This window comes from Dioscorea cayenensis, chromosome 2, assembly GCF_009730915.1.
Source record: "Dioscorea cayenensis subsp. rotundata cultivar TDr96_F1 chromosome 2, TDr96_F1_v2_PseudoChromosome.rev07_lg8_w22 25.fasta, whole genome shotgun sequence".
In the NCBI taxonomy this organism is placed as follows: Eukaryota; Viridiplantae; Streptophyta; class Magnoliopsida; order Dioscoreales; family Dioscoreaceae; genus Dioscorea; species Dioscorea cayenensis.
In genome coordinates this window covers 7,338,965-7,358,340 of record NC_052472.1, presented here as the reverse complement: position 1 = coordinate 7,358,340, position 19,376 = coordinate 7,338,965, and the positions used below count along the sequence as shown (strand labels likewise).

The 19,376-nt window shown below is 38.2% G+C and overlaps 1 non-coding gene across 1 annotated transcript; it reads left to right on the top strand.

Annotated features, from left to right (window-relative positions):
- The first annotated feature begins 9,594 nt into the window (after positions 1-9,594).
- LOC120281131 lies at positions 9,595-9,701 on the top strand. The gene has a single exon (XR_005542500.1). It is a non-coding gene; the product is annotated as a small nucleolar RNA R71 (small nucleolar RNA).
- Positions 9,702-19,376: the final 9,675 nt, after the last annotated feature.

The window sequence follows — 19,376 nt, the reverse complement described above, 5'->3', positions numbered from 1 at the left end:
TTTCAAGTGCAAAAACCCTCTATTTTGCTTCCTAACTAATGCAATAATGAGTCATGAAAATCCTTTAATACATGGTCCCAAATCTAAGGTCAACCATGCCTAACCCTATACATGTCCTGGTGGAGAAATTGAACAATCTCTCAATCTCACACTTGTATAGAATTGTGATAACTTCTAGGGATTCCAAGTGATAAATCCTCTTCCTATATGTAGACCTAACCCTTTGGTCCAGGCGGAAGGTCCTAACCACAATTAAGCACTAGATGCCAAAATCACTCAATGCTTCACTCCATTGCACTCGCAACTAAGCCCCAGCAGAAGGTCATCCCTTAGCCCATTCACTCTACTATGACTACAAAGAGCTCAAAGCAAATAGAGGTAGAATAAATCATACCGGAGGGGAAAGGGGATGCTCGGCTACCTCTCGACTCACCCTCTCAACCCTCTCTAATCTAACTTTGTCTAACTCTCATGGTGTGTCACTCACTCACAAGGTTTACCAACAAGAACTCTCAATCCTAGTGTCACTATAATGGATTATTCACTCAATCAAGCATAGAAGATTGGAACTCAATTAAAACATCATTTAATTGAAAGCACAGTAAAAAGGTTCAATGAAATGAATACATCCTAGGGTTCACAAATATCCAAGTACCCATTAGGGGTTTAGCTCTCCATGGAGCAAAATACAATAGATAATGAAATCAAAAGCAAAGAGGGGCAATCCATGAATGAAAACCCCCTTGTGTTCGTGTCGAAAGTCTTGTGGATCGGCCGCGTCTTCTTCAAAGGTCCCCTCGTCAAACCTAGGGCACACCTCGCCGGATCAGTGCCGACGAAAGCTCCCCCAATAGATCTATTCTGAAGGAAACGCTGTGTCAAAGGCCGTCAAACCTCTCAAAGCTTTTCCAAAGCCTCTCCAAACCCTAGCCGTGGGTGCCTCCAAAGATGGGGAAAGGTGGAAGAAAAGATAGGGGAAAAGATGGAGAAATCATGGATAAATCATGACTTTTAAAGGGCTGGAATCGAGCATCCACACGACCCAGTGGATGTTCCACACTCCCCTGTGGAATTTCCACACGCCCGTGTGGATTCTCTGAATTTTTGATTTTCTGCGGGCTATGAACAGTACTCTATCAAAAACACTCTCGAATCCACTTTTCATCAAGGCAACATAAACGGGCACATGTTTATGCGATAGATCGCGTCGCTTCTTCAATAAACAAGTTCATTGGTGAAGATCGTGCTATCAATGCACAAGTCAGGATATGCAAATGTGACTGCCCTTGTGCCACTCCAAATCATTGTAATTGCTTGAATACATGGAGGTTGGCACACATTCACGTATCTTTGAGCCCAACTTGTGTCTTCGCATTTGTTCCTTCCAAGATTTCATCAAATAGTGCATTCACAATCTACTTTTGCCTTCTTTTCTTAAAACATAGCTTCACAATCCTACCTATGCAAAAGAACACAAATACACATGTATTAGTGCTTAAACCTAATAAAAGTAATGCTCATTGTAAGGAAAGAACACTTCGCATTCTTAACACACAAGCACTTATCAAAGACACAGGGGTGTGTGAATGCCCCTGGAAGATAACCCTGTGAATGGCACACGGGCAAGGGTAATTTCTCACAGTCCCCTTGTGTATACGTGTAGATGGTATTGTGAGTCTTGGAATTGAGGAATAGTCATGGATACTATCATGTTGCTTTTCACATGGCCGTGTGTGCTCCATAACCCGTTGGAACTCAACTCTCATTGAAATTAGCTCCATCAAACGTACCATTAGGAATTCAGGGGAGTATTGTTTCAATTACCCATCTCCAAACACAGGTTTCGATTTTTCTTACTTCTTTATTGTGCTTGTATGCGTACATTAAGGGCAATGCACATCTTAAGTGTAAGGGCAGTTCACATTACACATGTTTTATACTTATCCTTTCATTATTCATGCTCATGTAGCCAATGGCGGTTCACCTTAGTTGCAATAGTTGTATTCTTAAGTTTAAGAGAATTTGTAATATCGAGCACTATCATGCTCTAGTTTTAACTTGAATTATTTTAGGAATTTTTGCCCGATTAACACTTGTTGCACTACCCATTCATTAAAACCTTGTGGAAAATCAAGTTCATCATTTATGGGACAACTTTAGCATGTTTCTTATTTTAATTTCTTTAAGAAAAAAGGGAGTTATGTTTTTTTGTGCATTGGGGGTGAAAAGAGCTACCGTCTATGAATATGAAGCTACTCTCATAAGTCGGATACTAGTTATGTCCTAATGGGAGAAAAAGCTATCTCATGGGATGAGTGAAAGCTACTATCCTTGTAGAAAGAGCTACCACCTCGAAAGTGTGTAAGACACCTTAGCGGCTGCTTAATAAAGGGCTACCATAGAGGATGTGTGAAGCTGCTACCTTTTCTTTTTTGTATATAAATAAGTCACTCTTAATAAGAACTTTGAGGAGTACATGTTGGGTTGACTTGAGTGAGTTTACAAACACTTACACAATATTAGGTTTGTTGTCCTTTTTAATTCAAGTTTTTAGCTAGACCGATTATTCCTTTCATTCAATGTTTAAATTTTTTCCTTACTTGTAGAATACTTCTTTTGCATGCTTTTGGTGAACCTAAGGCCAAGCACTTTCAATTTTCCTTCTTATATGCGCTAATGTTTTATTTTTTCTTGAGGACAAGCAAAAGCTTAAGTGTGGAGGAGTTTAATAAGTGCTTGTGGAAAAGTAATATGAAGTATTCTTTTCTTATATTAAATATTACTTTTATCAGTTGTTATCACTCATACGTGTGTATTTGTGTTCTTTTGTGCATGTAGGATTAGGATTGTGGAGACAAAGTTAGAAGAAACAAAGCAAAAGTAGATTGTGGATGCATTTGTTGATGAACCTCTTAGATTGAACGAACGTGAAGACACAAGTTGTGCTCAAAGATATGTGGGTGTGTGCCAATCTCCATTGTGCTCAAGTGAATACACAAAGTGGAGGGGCACAAAGGTAATCACACTCATGTGTTTTGAAAATAGTGGAATCGGGAGCATTTTGGCAAAAAATAGAGTTTTGGAAATCCACATGACTGTGTGGAAATTCCACATACCCATGCGAATTCCCGATTCCAGGCCCTATAAATACTATGTTTTAGAGACTTTTTGGGGATCTTTTTCCCATCTTTTGCACATCTCTGGAGGCACTCGCGGCTAGGGTTTGGAGAGGCCTTTGCTAGGTTTATGGAGTGATTCTATGGCCTTTGACATCAAGTTCCTTTGGAGGATAACTATTGGAGGAGCTTTCGTCAGCATCGATTTGATAAGATGTGCCCTAGGTTTGATAAGGGAACCTTTTGAGAAGATGAGGTGGCTCCACAAGACCATCGATAAAGATTACAAGGGGGTTTTATCTATGGATAGCATGCTTTTACTTTCGATTTCATTGTTGATTGTGTATTGCTCCAAGAAGAGCTAAATACCTAGTAGGTGCTTGGACTTGTAAACCCTAGGATGATTCTGTTTTCTTTTATTTCTATGTTTTGATTGCTTTTTTTTTTTGTGTTGTAGTTGTTTATTGTGTTTGTGTTGATGGGTGTGTGAATAGATGCCTCGAGGTGATGTTCTTTTCTGCCTTGCAGAGTGGAATTAGGACATCAAGCACACTTTCTTCCTCCATCATCTACCATGAACTTTGGTGTTCACTTCGATCTCATGGACTTCACGACTCATGCTTTGAGACTCGGGGAAGTTCACGAAACCATCTTACTATGTTTTTATTGTCCATCTTGTATGCTTGATTACTTATGATAGCTATGATTTTATTGTTAAGGACTTCCTAGCTTGGTAGAATGATAGTTGTGAGTTGTACTTTATTTGTGCTTGAATGCAGTTTTATATCATCTCTAGTGCACCTATATACATGTTCACAATTACTTCTACCTTGTACACTCCAACCAACCCATCATTATGATTTTGACATTAATTTGTTAAATTATATTTTCAATGCACTTTTAAGAGCTTTTGTGTTCCTTTATTGTTTTCTATAGCTTAGAGTGTACTATTGTAGCAAGTCTATACAAGGGACATGAGATATAGTTTGTACATGTGAAAACAAAAATGAGTCTATGATAGTATTCCTCTGCTAGTATAGCATGAATGCATCTATGTAGACTGTATTCAAGTACGTTGGGTGGCTCTTGTGCCTAATCAGCATGTGCATCCTTCAGAAAGATTGTAAAAACTTTTTTTGCAGTCTATGTTAGTCGAACTCAGAAAAAGCTTAGAGATTTATCTAGGAACCAGAGGACTCTTAATTGAGTACTGAGGATGTCTTTATCGTTTTAATGCCATTTTCATTTTGTGTGGGGTGAATGGGCATCCTGGGGTAATCGAGGGTGTGGAGGTCAAGGTGGGGGTTAGCACACACTCACAGGAGCACTCTAGATGAGATAGAACTATTATTACTTCACTATTTATTAAACAGCTCACATCTTGATTTCTCTCCATTTGTGCTTGTGGAGTCCTTTACTATTGAACTTGAGGTCATATATTTAGCCGTTTATCTTCTTGCCCCTGGTTTTCATGTTTGTTTGCTTGGGGACAAGCAAACGCTTAGGTGTGGGGATGTTTGATAAACGACTAAATGTATATATTTTGCATGTATTTATTATGTATGAATTGTGTATTTTATTAATGAATAGATGCCCTTTTGGTCTAATTGTGTTATTATTGCATTTCAGGCCTACTTGAAGCCCTGGGGGACTCAGCGACGTGATTGGGGATGAATTCGGTATCAAAACGGCGTTCCGAGCTGGGATTACTATAGCGAAGTACTGTATCAGTGTACTGTAGCAATTTTACTATAGCAATTACTACAGCTCATCGCGGGCTTCTAGGCAAAAAACTGGATATCCCGAGGGGTCAGCAAATGGCCGGTATATTGACCCGTTTACCCATCGGGAGATGGGCCTATAAAAGCTTTGTTAGGGCATTGACACGTCCGAATATGCATGTAAACCTCAAGTGCACGGGTGTCGAGTAATAAAATACCCGGTGAGTCGGGTAGTCGAATCCATAGGGAACTGGGCTACTAGTACTAACTTCTTCTCTGCTTTCTAGCCTAATGATAAATGGAAAGGTGTGGTGATCTAATGTGTGAAGAAATGAATACCGGAGACGAATATCCAAGGGTGAAATGGAGGGAGATCTCAATCAGTAAAAGTGGGGTATTCGAGAAATGCTCCCCCTAGGATTCAGGTATTAGGTACTGAATGAGCAAAGTGTTTCTATGAAGAGTAAGTTAAGTCGTGGAAATCTAAATATAATTAGATCCGGCCTCCCGATCACTGATACTAGTCCCCTACGAGGTCCCGGTGAAGAAATCGCTCAATCTCAACACCTCACACCACATATGACCGCAAGGCACTCTAGGGATTCAAGGAGGTGTATCCAATTCCTAAAGATTGATCCAGCCCTAATTCACGGCGAAGGATCCTAACCCCCTACAAGGTCCCGGTGGAGAAATCTCTCAATCTCACGCCTCACACCAAATATGGTTCCATAGAGCTTATGGAACGGAGATAGAATACACTAATTGGAGGTGAAAGGGGATGCTCACTATCTCATGACTCGCCCTCTCAACTCTCTTCAATCTTGAGATTCTAACCCTAATGGAGACCTCTCTCTCACCAAGGTAACAAATCATGCAAACCAAAAAACAAAAAGATCAATAAGGCAAGCAAGCATTAGACAATCAAGATTAAAACTTAATCAAACTCGGATTAAATAGAAACACTAAGAAAATCCACAAAAGATGAGAATCCTAGGGTTCACAAGCCCAAATACCGTCTAGAGTTTTAGCTCTCCATGGAGCAACATACAAAACACACCATCAATAAATGAAAGTACATTAAAACCATAGAAATAAACCCCCTTATATATGAACTGATGGCCTTGATGGAGAGTTTTGACGTCTTGAAGGACCCACTCCAAAGCTAGGTTCACCGGTGGCTTCCTTAATGCTATGACGGAGGAGGAATCGATCAAAATTGGTGATGAAGCACCTATAAAGCAGCAAAGACCTCCTCTCCAAACCCTAACCATCTCACCCCTCAAAAGTAGCATAAAAGATGATAAAGAATAGGGCAAAACGGCTATTTATAGGCCTTAGACAGCATCTGTCACGTGCCCCCACGCGCCCATGTTGATTTTCCACGAGCCCGCGTGGGCTACAGGAATTTCCACGCGGGCGTGTGGAATTTCAACGCGGTCACATGAACAGTAATTTGCTATAGTACTTGTCACAAAACGCGGTCCAAACACTCTTCTCTTGAGGCCACATGTCCTGGCACACGTCCATGTGGTAGGCTATAAAACTTTTCTTCATCGACGTATCTTTGAGAGCTCTTGCAATCTTCACAAAGAGAAGGAACATGAAGATGTGGCTGCCTTTGTGCCCTTCCAACTAGTGAATTGACTTGAATCTTCTTGGAAGTTGGCACACATCTCCACGTTTATGAACTCCTCTCGTGTCTTGGTCCTTGAATTGAACAAGAACTCCCAACATTGTGTCTTTATAGCCTATCTTTGCTTCCTTTTTACTCTTCAAGGCATTCACAACCTATATGCATAAAAGAACACCCAATACACAATATGAGACATAAACCATGTTAAAAATGATGCTCAATGCATGTAAAACATATATAAAAATATGTCTACTCAAGCACTTATCAGGCATCATTTGGGGAACTTTTGGGCCACCACTCTCCACCATCATTTTCTAGAGCTTCAAGGCCGTGGTAGAAGGCAGATCTGAGGGGCAAATCGAAGGGGGAAGAAGGTTACACTCAAGGAAAACGATCTAGGAACTCGCCTATGTGGATCCAACGAGTTCTCATTACTACCTTCTAGTCTTCATCTTAGGGGAGTTTGTTATGAGCTTTTCTTTGTATCTCTTATCTCCTACACATGCTCCTTTGTTGATGATGAACTAGACTCCCAAGGTTATCGGGCATCCGGTGAACCTTGGGATGAACTTGCTTGTATGGATGCTTGATTTACATTTATGGTATTTGTGTGGTTTGTGATACTTGCTTGGTGCTCTTTGATGTGTTGTTTTGCATGAGAACTTTGTGATCCAACTTCTAGGTTGTATTTGGTGCGAGACCATCGCCCTTGTACTCGACACACCTTGCTTGGAAGGGATACATGTATGAATACACAATGACCATTGGGTATTTCATACCCCTCTAACTATTAGGGTTGTACCTAGGTTGAGTTTTGGCCTTAATTTGAGATATCCCTACTTGTAATGCCATCGTAGGAGGATTTGGTCGGAAGAGATTCCGAGCTAATACTCTTATTGGATTAGGGATTACCGCCGTGACCATCGGGGTGATCTATTTTTGGATGCCTCTTGGTCCAACCACCGTTGCCTTTGTAATTCTAACATCTATCTAGCTTTAGTAATCCCGAGGAGATCCTCGCCCAGGAACCTCGCACTTTCATTGTTACTTGCTTCCTTAGTATGTTTATGTGTGAACCTTAGTCCATGCGTTTATAGTTTTCTCCTTGTTATTTTCCTTATCTTGTTTTAGTCATATATTTGGTAGACTAGACAGTGTCGTCTAAGGGGAAGTAATAGCAGCTCTTGGGACCCTAGGAAATATGACCCCTGTGTCACGCATAGGGTATTACTTGACGACCCGTGCATTTGTGGACTCATCAAAGTGCTAAGAGACAAACTCCAATGGTGCTTAGTTGTGCAAGCAACAGAGTGAAGTGTTGAAGTAATCCTTAGTGTTGGGGCTTAATTGTGACTAGGGGTCTTTCACCTGGACCAAAGGGTTAGATCTATATTAGAGAATAGGGTTTATCACTTGGAGTCCCTAGAACTTTATGCAACCATGCACAGTGTGAGGTGTCAAGGGCATAGTGTAGGGTTAGTCACGGTTGACCTTAGGTTTAGGACTGTGTGTGTTTGGATTTCCATGACTCATTAAACATCAGTTAGGAGGCATAATAATTAGTCTTGCACTTGAAATAATAGTCCTAGGGTGAGCAATGTCCGGGTACCCCATCATTTTATAGATACCTCTCCTTATCCCTATTGCGCTTTCCTTTCTTCTCTTTACTTTTATTTGCATTGATATTGTTTACTTACTCACAACTTGGTTTTCACTATAGTTAGATAGAAATACTTGTGTTTCCAAGAACTATTCCCTATGGATAAGACTACCCACTCACCGGGGTACTTTATTACTTCGACAACCGGTGCACTTGCGGTACGCACACGCAACTGTATGTGACAACTAGCCCCTGAGTCAGCTAGGGCATTCTCTTGCATTCCTTCCCCAATCACACAATGGATGATAAAATTGTCGGCATCAATTAGTTTCTTCAGAAATTTTTTTTTGGATAACTGCAGAGCAATTCCCCGAAAGAGTCACAGTTTCCAAGTCTTCTAATTTTCTCTTATTGGTGAGGAGATCTTTTATGAACTTTGCATACTTGGCCATTTGTGATAGAGCTTCGACCAGGGGAATGTTTATATGCAATTGCTTGAAGATTTTAAGGAATTTCTTGAATTGAGCATCTTCTTTGTATTGCTTAAGCCTTAACGGGTATAGCACTGAAGGCTTGTATTCAGGGACCTTTGAAGCTAAAGGTTGGGGACAGGTTTCAGCTTGCTTTATCCCACTCTTTTCACTCACGTTATCAATTGAGCTAAAGCCTTCTTGAACAGCTATCCTAACATTTGAAATACTTAGGTCCCTCCTTAGCCCTTGCTTCCAATTGCTTCCCGCTCCTCAATGTAATAGCTTTCAAGTATCTCGCTGGGTTATTTTCAATGTTGCTTTGTAAGCTACCTGGGGAACATTTAGAAGTTTTCTTAGAAGCTGTCGAACTTGGGTTTCAAGAGATTGAATAGAAGCTTGGACATTTCTCAATATCGTGCCAAACACATCAAGACAAGTGTTTACACTTAGGAACTTTGCTTCCATGTTGATCATGAATTTGGCTAGAACGTCTTCAGTGGTGTAATTTTCGTTCTTGTTGTGGAGGAGCTTCATACTGATTCTCATGAGGTGGTGAAAGGCCTTTGTTGTGGCTGGCCTTGGTTCCAAGATAAATTTGGGTGTTTCCTTCACCCCGGGTTGTAGGTGTTACCATAAGGGTTTCCCGGTCCTCTTGGTCTTCCACTGATGTAATCTACTGTCTCAACTAGTGTCAGAGGAGAAATGGAAATAGGGCACTGCACAGTCACATGGCCAGCACCAGATGTGTCACATAACATAACAGCTCCAGAAAATGAGCTTGAACCCATCATGAATTAATCAAGTCTTTTTGCTAATGCATCAACCTTTGCAGCAAGAGCAGTGTTATCATTCACTTCATAAATACCCGACACCCTTTGGTGCCTTCTACCATGTGCTCCAATGATACTCATTACTTGCCATGTCTTCAATGAGTTTCTCAGCATCTTCGGGATATTTATTGCTTAAGGAACCTCCTGCCGCAGTATCAATCAGTTGTTGAGTCTGATAGTTCAAACCATTACACAACATCTATACCCTCATCCAAGAAGAGAAACCATGATGAGGGCATTTTCTCAAAAGGTCGTTGAACCTTTCATGTGCCTCAAAAAGTATCCCAAAATTACCTTGCCTAAACACAGAAATCTCTTGTCTCAATCTGGGCACCTTGCTTGGTGGGAAGTATCTAGCAAGGAACTTCTCTACCATTTCCTTCCATGTGGTAATTGACCCCAGAGCCAAGGAAGTAAGCCATCTATAAGCTGCTCCTCTTAGACTTAAAGGGAATAATCTCAGTCTAATTGCATCATCGAAAACTGAATTGATCTTAAAGGTCGAGCAGATTTGAAGGAAATGGGATAGATGAGCATGTTGGTTTTCATTGGCCAGACCATCAAATTGCAATGAATTCTATACCATCCCAATTGTGCTTGCTTTAATCTCAAAATTGTTTGCTAATACTATCGGATAAAGTTCTTCTAGGCTCGACCATAACTGAAGGTTTACTAGATTCAACCTAAATTTCTTATTGTTTTGAACTCTCGGGCACTTCTCTTAATCTTTGATGCAAAGTCCTCTTAATCTCGTTGTTGGGCAATACTAAATTTTCTTGACTTACACATGTCATAAGATGGGTACCTTGCACAAAATTTAAAGGCAAGAGTCAATATTTACAATTGAAAAGATAGTAAGAAAACGAAACACGGATAAGAAAATGAAAGATATATATACATAAACAATAAACAAAAACAAGATGAACAAATAAACAAAACAATAGCCAAAAAACCAAGCTCAAAAGTTTCTGAGTATTCCATGTGGGTCCTGGGTAACAGCGCCATAAACTTGATGTGTGTGCAATCCCGCAAGTATACAGGTCATCAAGTAATACCTCTCGTGCGAGCACGAGAGGGTCGTATTTCCTGCGGCCCGAGAAGCTACTCTTACTTCCTCTTTGCTTATTGTTTAACCTACCACTTCGAGTGGTGCAGTGAAATTACTAATTAACATACAAAACTCAACTAGGGTGTCTATAGTGAAGGCACACACGAGAGATAATCCAGAAGGAAAAGCGGTCACGGATAAGGGTCACCTTGGGGCTACTAAAGTGTGATGGATGCTACAACTATCATGCAATTGGTAGTTTGGATGGAGAGAATCCTAAGTTAGGTTAACCCGCTGGTCACGGCGATTGACCCCTAATCTGGTACTAGTATTGATACATAATTTCTTCCGACCAAATCCTCCTACAATTATAATGAGGCAAGGGATTTCTCAATCTAGGGTCGAATCACAACTTAGGAACAACCCTAAAGTTGAACGGGGTACAAAATACCCGATTATCATGCCGTATTCATACATGTATCACTTCCACACTCAGTGTGTCTAATACAAGGGCAATGATCACGCAACCTAGTATAGCCTAGAAAATGATTCACAGAGTTCTCATGTATATCAAAGCATTAAAGTGCACCAAACATGGATCATAAATAGACCAAATGCAATAAAGTAAGCTAAAGCATCCAATCTATATAAGTTCACCTCCAAGGTTCGCCTACATCCGGTGACCTTAAGGTTTAGTTGCTCATACTAACAATAAACAAAGTAGAACCCATGAAAATAACCAAAAACAATAACACCAACTCCCTCAAGAATAAGAAGCAGAATGATGCTTGAGAAGCCCCATGGAGAAGCTTCTTTGTCGTCTTCAACCTCTTGCAAGTGTGCCCTAGGAGAATCTCTCCAAAGCATGCTCTCCTCATCCATTTTCCCCTCGGATTTGTAGTCTAGAACCTTCTTCTTCTTCAGATCAAAGGTGGTGGTTGTGAGCTTCAAGACAAGGTTCCTCTCTCCTTCAAAGATGCCTTAAAGTCCTCTTTTAAAGATGATCTCGGGGTGTCTTGTGGGCTGGTTCACGGTCTGTATATGGGCCATGAAGATCGTCAAAAAACATGCCGTATTTCCAGTTAGTTGATACACTGATTGCTACAACAAAATGGGTACAGTAAACTGCTACAATACTATTTCTTCAGTCGGCTTATGATCATCTTCACGTCTATGAGGTTGCTTGTGAGGAATTCGAGACTTAGCTTTTTCTTCAAATCTTTGTGTTTCAAGATGCTACAATACCCGGGGCTCTAAAATGTCATTTTTGGTGTTGATTTCTTCTTGAATTGCGTCATCGAGCTCACCTGCGCTTCTTTTATGCCTGTAACATGAAAGGAACCAATTAAACCATAAAAAGTTATCGATTCATCAATAAAATACACAAATCATACACAATGAATATGCATAAAATACATACATTTAGGCGTTTATCACTCATCTAGGCTTCTTCTAAGCCTATAACACAAATAGAGATGATTAAACCACAGAACGGCCATTGATTCATCCAAATACATATAAATAGTCACAAACATATACATATAAAATACATACATTTAGACATTTATCATGTTGCTATTTTGTGTTTTCTTGACATTATTAATGCTTTGCATGTTTGAATGTTTTAGAAGGTAGGGTAAGGACCGTAAGGTATGGTTTATTAAATGCTTTACTAACTAGTAACCCCGGCATTGTGGTTACTAACTCTGATGTCGGGGTTAGTGCCATTAAAAATTAAAAAAAAAAAAATAAAAAAGTAGAAATATGTTATGTCAAGTGAAAACTTAATATAATAAGTGGATTGCTAGTTCAATAAGTGAAAAACTCTATAATAAGTGGTTTAATTTAATAAAAAAACAATAAGTATAAACATGTTATATTAAGTGAAAACTTAATATAATACGTGGATAGCTGATTTAGTAAATGAAAAAACTCTATAATAAGTGGCCAACTATAAGAAAAAAAAAATAAGTAGAAATATGTTAAATTAAGTGAAAACTTAATATAATACATGTATAGCTAGTTTAGTAAGTGAAAAACTATATAAGAAGTGGTTTATTATAAGAAAAAATAAGTATAAACATGTTATATTAAGTGTGAAAAAACTTTATAAGAAGTGGTTTACTAAAAAGTTGAAACATGTCATATTAAGTGAAAACTTAATATAATAAGTGGATAGTTGGTATAGTAAGTGAAAAAAGTCTATAATAAGAGGTTCATTCTTTTTAGAGTGATGCTAACCCCGGCTCCGGGTTTAGCAACTAACCCCGTGGTTAGCATTTAGTAGCATCCCCAGTTCTGAGGTTAGCAACCCAACAGTAGAGTTAGCATTCAGTCTTAATTTCTACCTAACTATTCATTATCAATTTTTTTTTTATTTTTTGGCGGGTTGGCCCACCCAACTCACAACCCAAAGCGGGTTGGGTTGGGATGACATTTTGCCAACCGCCAAAATGGTGGGCTGCCCCACCCTACCACGCCAAGTGGTGGGTTTTGACAGGCCGCAGGCGGGCTCGCCCCTCCGGCCCAATATGATAGCTCTAATTACACAAGGAAGAAAAGGCTTTAAGAACTATTAACAGTATTCTAAGAGAAATGACTACGCTTGTTGAATCAAACCAAGTTGAAGAGCATACACTAGTCAATTTAATTCATGTTGTTTTGAAGCAGTAGGGCTCCATACTACCATTTGATGTAAAGCTATTGCTTTTTATTTAAAATATTTCTAATTCTATTGAAAATATTATAACTGAATATTCTTTTTCTAAAATATTTCTTTAGGGTATTTTTTCTTGCTTTGTGTTTTTGTTATTAACTTCTTATATATATATATATATATATATATATATCCTATTTTGCTTGAAACATTATTTTGAAATTTCTTTCTAAAATATTACTCCATCGATTTTTTATATAACCAATAAATAGGACTTCTCGTAAAGAGAAGATAGGTTTTGGATTATCAATAAAAAAAATGTGAGTTTTTCACTTTTGGCTCTTTAAATAACTTATTAAATGTTTCAAATTATTTGTTTGTGATGTTTAAATCATCTTATACACTTATTTTAGGTTGTTCAAAATGATAGGTTAAGGTTCCTCTATACCATTGGTTAATGATTCTCTACAACCTATGAGTCAAAATTCCTCTAAAATCTAGATTTTTTAAGTTTTTTTAAGGCTTGATTGTAATCAAAGGTGTTAGATTTCATTACTTTATCTTTGGGGTTTACATTACAAAGCCTGCCAAGACATCTAATAGGAAAAAATGACTATGAGAATCCAAATTACTTGGTATGGTTTCCTAATTCTGAGAACAATTGTGTTTCTACAAAGATTTATTCTTTTTTTAACATAGATACTATTCTTGCTGATCATTGGGTTGGTTCAAAATCCATTTGGTGCTTCAAAGTTGCACCTCGAGTGAAACATTTTATTTGGCTAATGTGACAAGGTCCCCTTGCGTATATCTCGCAAGTACACGGGTTTGTCGAAGTAATAATCCCGGGTGAGCGGGTATCGAATCCACAGGGAGTAGGGAATAAAAATACTTAATTCGATTCTTAGCTATGTAAAAGATCAATGATAATGAGTGTGATAATGATTCAATTCTCAACATTAAAAGCAACAAGTAAGAGAGCAAAAGTAAAGAAGGGGGGGTAAAGCAATCGATAAAGATGGGGTACCCGGATAATGCTCCGCCTAGGATAATTGTTTCAAGTGCAAGAACCCTGTATTATGCTTCCTAATCAATGCAATGATAAGTCGTGGAAATCCTTAATTTCATAGTCCTAAATCTAATGTCAACTATGCCTAACTCTATACATGTCCTGGAGGAGAAATCGAACAATCTCAACACCTCGCACTCGCATAGAGTTGCAAAGAGCTCTAGGGATTCCAAGTGATAAATCTCTTCCTAATTATAGACCTAACCCTTTGGTCCAGGTGGAAGGTCCCTAACCACAATTGAGCCCTAGATACTAAGATCACCTTAATGCTACACTCCGTTGCACGCGCAACTAAGTCCCAGTGGAAGTTCATCCCTTAGACCATTCACTCTATTATGGCCGCAAAGAACTAGAGGAACGGAGGTAGAATCTATCACACCGGAGAGGAAAGCGGACACTCCTGTACCTCTCGACTCACCCTCTCAACCCTCTCCAACCTAGCTTTGTCTAACGCTCGTGGTGTGTCACTCACTCACAAGGTTACCAACAAGAACTCTCAACCCTAGTGTCACTCTAGGGTAAATGTTCATAAAATCAAGCATTCAAGGTTGGAACTCATAATAAACATCAATTTATTGAAAGCATAATAAAGAGGTTCAAAGAAACAAATACATCCTAGGGTTCACAATACCCGAGTACCCACTCGGGGTTTAGCTCTCCATGGAGCTAAGTACAATCAAAGAAATAGAATGTAAAAGCAATGAATCCATAAAGAAACCCCCTCGATAGTCGTGTCGATGGTCTTGTGGAAAGTCCTCTACTCGTCGTCCCAAGGATTCCCTCGTCCCGGGTATAGGATACGCCTCAACGGAAGCTCCCCTACCAACCTTCTTTCTAAGGAATGACGATGTCAGAGCCGTAGAACCTCTCCAAAACCTTGGCCAATATCCCTCGAAACCCTAGCCGAAGCCCTCTCTCAAGTTGGGGAAAAGATGGAGAAAAGAATACTAAAATCGGGGCTGATTAGGCTTTTAAATAGGGCTGGAATCGGGCAACTACACGGGCGTGGATTCTTCACGCGCTCGTGGGGAATTTCCACACGGGCGTGGATAATTTCCACACGCCCGTGTGGATCCTCCGAACTGCTTTTTTCTCGGTCGGCTCGTGAACAAAGGTCTGCTACAAGATTTCTCACCGTGTTTCTACTGTTCTCTGCTACAATATTCAGCCTGAATAGCTTCCCAAATCCATACTTTCATCGGAGTAGCGCAAACGGGCACACGTTCACGTCGTGGATCACTTGCATCTTCAATGATAGCCACGTTGGTGAAGCTCTTGTTCAATGTGCATAAGTCGGAATGCTCGAGTGTGACTGCCTTTGTGCCCCTCCAAATGGATGTGCCAACTCGAATACGAGGAGGTTGGTACATACTCTAGCATCTCACATCGACCTATGTCTTCGCGTTTGAACCTTAGCAAGATTTCCTCCAAAATTTGTGCATTGTAATCCACATTGGCTTCTTTCCTTCATACTTGGCCTCATAACCCTACCTGCATAAAAGTAACATAAAAACACATATATTAGTGTAAAAACCTGAGAAAAGTAATGCTCAACATAAGAAATGAAAGCTTCGCATCCATATCGCACAAGCACTTATCAAACTCCCCCACACTTAAGCTTTTGCTTGTATATATATATATATATATATATCCTATTTTGCTTGAAACATTATTTTGAAATTTCTTTCTAAAATATTACTCCATCATTTTTTTATATAACCAATAAATAGGACTTCTCGTAAAGAGAAGATAGGTTTTGGATTATCAATAAAAAAAATGTGAGTTTTTCACTTTTGGCTCTTTAAATAACTTATTAAATGTTTCAAATTATTTGTTTGTGATGTTTAAATCATCTTATACACTTATTTTAGGTTGTTCAAAATGATAGGTTAAGGTTCCTCTATACCATTGGTTAATGATTCTCTACAACCTATGAGTCAAAATTCCTCTAAAATCTAGATTTTTTAAGTTTTTTTAAGGCTTGATTGTAATCAAAGGTGTTAGATTTCATGACTTTATCTTTGGGGTTTACATTACAAAGCCTGCCAAGACATCTAATAGGAAAAAATGACTATGAGAATCTAAATTACTTGGTATGGTTTCCTAATTCTGAGAACAATTGTGTTTCTACAAAGATTTATTCCTTTTTTAACATAGATGTTATTCCTGCTGATCATTGGGTTGGTTCAAAATCCATTTGTTGCTTCAAAGTTGCACCTCGAGTGAAACATTTTATTTGGCTATTGCTCCATGGCAAAGTTAAAACTTATAATTATATGTACCATCTTAATATGTGGCCTAACACTCTTTATGTTTTATGTGGTCTAACTTCTGGTTTAATCTTTGTCCAAAAGCTCAATCTAATTGGGCTTTGGTTGGCCACAAATTTAATGATCATTTCTCCTTTCATAGTGGTATCACATTTGGAGCTTCGATTAGTGCTTCTCAAGTTGGTCGCTCTACAATAACTCATTCTATTATTGCGGTAGCTATTTGGTTCATTGGGAAAGCATGTTGCAACTGCATCTTCCGGAATGATATCTCTAATTGTAATGCTATTTCCAATAGAATAATTGCTCACTTTAGGGAGTATTCCTCTACTCCCATTTTTCATGTTGGCAAATGCCTTCTCCTCTCTAACTTTCATATTCATGATGGTCCTTTTCTTTTCATAGCTGCCAATTGGAATAAGGATCATAATAGTTGAGGAGCAAGTTTTTTTGTTACTAATTCTAATGGATCTATATTGGTCAGTGCCGGACCTAGAAATAAAATTTAGGTGATGCTAAATTCAAATTTATAAATTTATAAATATTAAATAATTGTATCAATTCAAAACTAAGATGATAATAATCAATATTTCACAATATAAATTATATTTCCATGTATAAATTTTGGTTTAGGTGTTGAAAAACCTATCATATCTACATAATTAGCAAAATAACTCAACTAACGGTTAAACACTAAATTAACAAATAATACACTTAAAAAATGACTTATCACAAATTCACATTCTAAATTCATTTATGCAACAATTATTTAACAAATAATCTATGAATAATTAATTTTCATAACAATTAATTACATCAAATATCTAGCAGTTTTCACAATAATTTTCATAACAAATAATCAAACAAATATTTAACAAATATCCAACAATTATTTAACAAATATCAAATATTTTTAAACAACAAATAATAACATGAATATTAAACAAATTAAATAAGATAAAAAATAAACAGAAAAAATACATAATAAGTCTTTATAATGAAAGATAAAGTATAAATTCGGTGGAGATTAAGCAAAGAGAGAAAACGTATTAATTGACACAGCTTGCAATTATGTTTTTTTTAGAAATTTTGAGATATCAATGGCATTTCTTGGGGTTTAATTTTTATTTATTATTATTATTATTATTTTTACATTAATATAATAAAATTTTGGTAATTATGCATTGACAAGTTCAATAAAAAAAAATATTTCTAATATGAAATTTAAAAATAAAAATATTCACATATCCATGTTTAATTAGCCATATTATTGATATTGTCACCCAACATCAATTTTATTTAATATAATAATTTTATTGTTTCTATTTAATGTATTTTAAAAAAAATAAATAAAGAGTATTACTTTTGATATGAATTATAATTATTAATATTTTAATAATATATAAACAAATATTTAGATATATACACATATATATAGAGGAAATTCATCAACTATGTACGTCCTTAGAATTCAATTCTAAGGATGTTTCTTGCAACCGTTAGATCATCATCTAACGGTTGCAGAACGTTGATGAAAACCATGCCTTGGATCCCCTTCTCTTTCCACATCTCCACATTTCTCTCCTTTTTTTGTGACAAGGCCTTGGATCCCAACTCCGTTCATCGCAGCTTCCCCTTCTCTTTTAAATTGTGCTGCTAGTGCCCAGGTCGTCGTCTGGTTATCACTGTGACACACCCCTTGCGAGTGCATACCGCAAATGCACAGGTTGTCAAAGTAATAAAGTACACTTGTGAGTGGGTAGTCATATCCATATGGAATAGTGATTAGGAAGCACAACAATTGCTATTTAACTATGGTGAAGATGATCAAAAGTGGTATGAACAATATCTATGCAAATAGAAATAAAAAGAACAAGAAGGAGATACAATAAAATGATAGGAGAGGAAATCGATAGAAAGTGGGACATTTGGACATTGCTCACCCTAGGACTATTGCTTCAAATGCAAAACTGATCATTATATCTCTTAACTGATGTTTAATGAGTCATGGAAATCCTTAAATAGACGGTCCCAAACCTAAGTTCAACCGTGACTAACCCTACACTATGCCCCGGCGGAAAGGAATGCTCTTGACGCCTCACATTGTGTAAGGTTTCATAAAGCTGTAGGGACTCCAAGTGATAAACCCTATTCCCTAATCAAGATCTAACCCTTTGGTCCAGGCGAAAGACCCCTAGTCACAATTAAGCACCATCATTAAGGATAACTTCAATGCTTCACTTTATTGCTTGCGCAACTAAGCCCTAGTGAAGTTCCTCTCTTAGTACTTCACTCTATTGTGACCGCAAAGAACTCTTGGAACACGGAGGTAGGATAAATCACACCGGAAGGAAAAGGGGATGTTCCGCTACCTCTCGACTCACCCTCTCAACCCTCTCCAATCTAGCTTTATCTAACCCTCATGGTGTGTCACTCATCCACAAGGATTACCAAGATGGATTCTCAATCCTAGTGTTACTCTAAGGGAAAATCAATTCAATAAGCATTCAGGATTTGAACTCAATTAGAACATTAATTAAAGAAACCATAATGAAAGGTCAATGAAACAAAATCATCCTAGGGTTTACATGTCCAAGCACCCACTGGGGGTTTAGCTCTCTATGGAGAAAGATACAATCAATAATTAAATCGAAAGTAAAAACATGCAATCCATAAGTAAAACCCCCTGTAGTCCGTATCAATGGTCTTGTGGAGTAGCCTCGTCTTCTCCAAAGGTTCCCTCTTCAAGCCTAGGGCACACCTCGCCGAATCGATGCTGATGAAAGCTCCCCCAATAACTATCTTGCGAAGGAACATGGTGTTGAAGGTCATAGACCTACTCCAAAAACCTTGCAAAGCTTTTCCAAACCCTAGCTGCGAGCGTCTCCAAACTTAAGGAAAAAATGGGAAAAAGATTAGAAAAAGATTCTTCAAAATGCCTCTAGTCGCAACTTAAATAG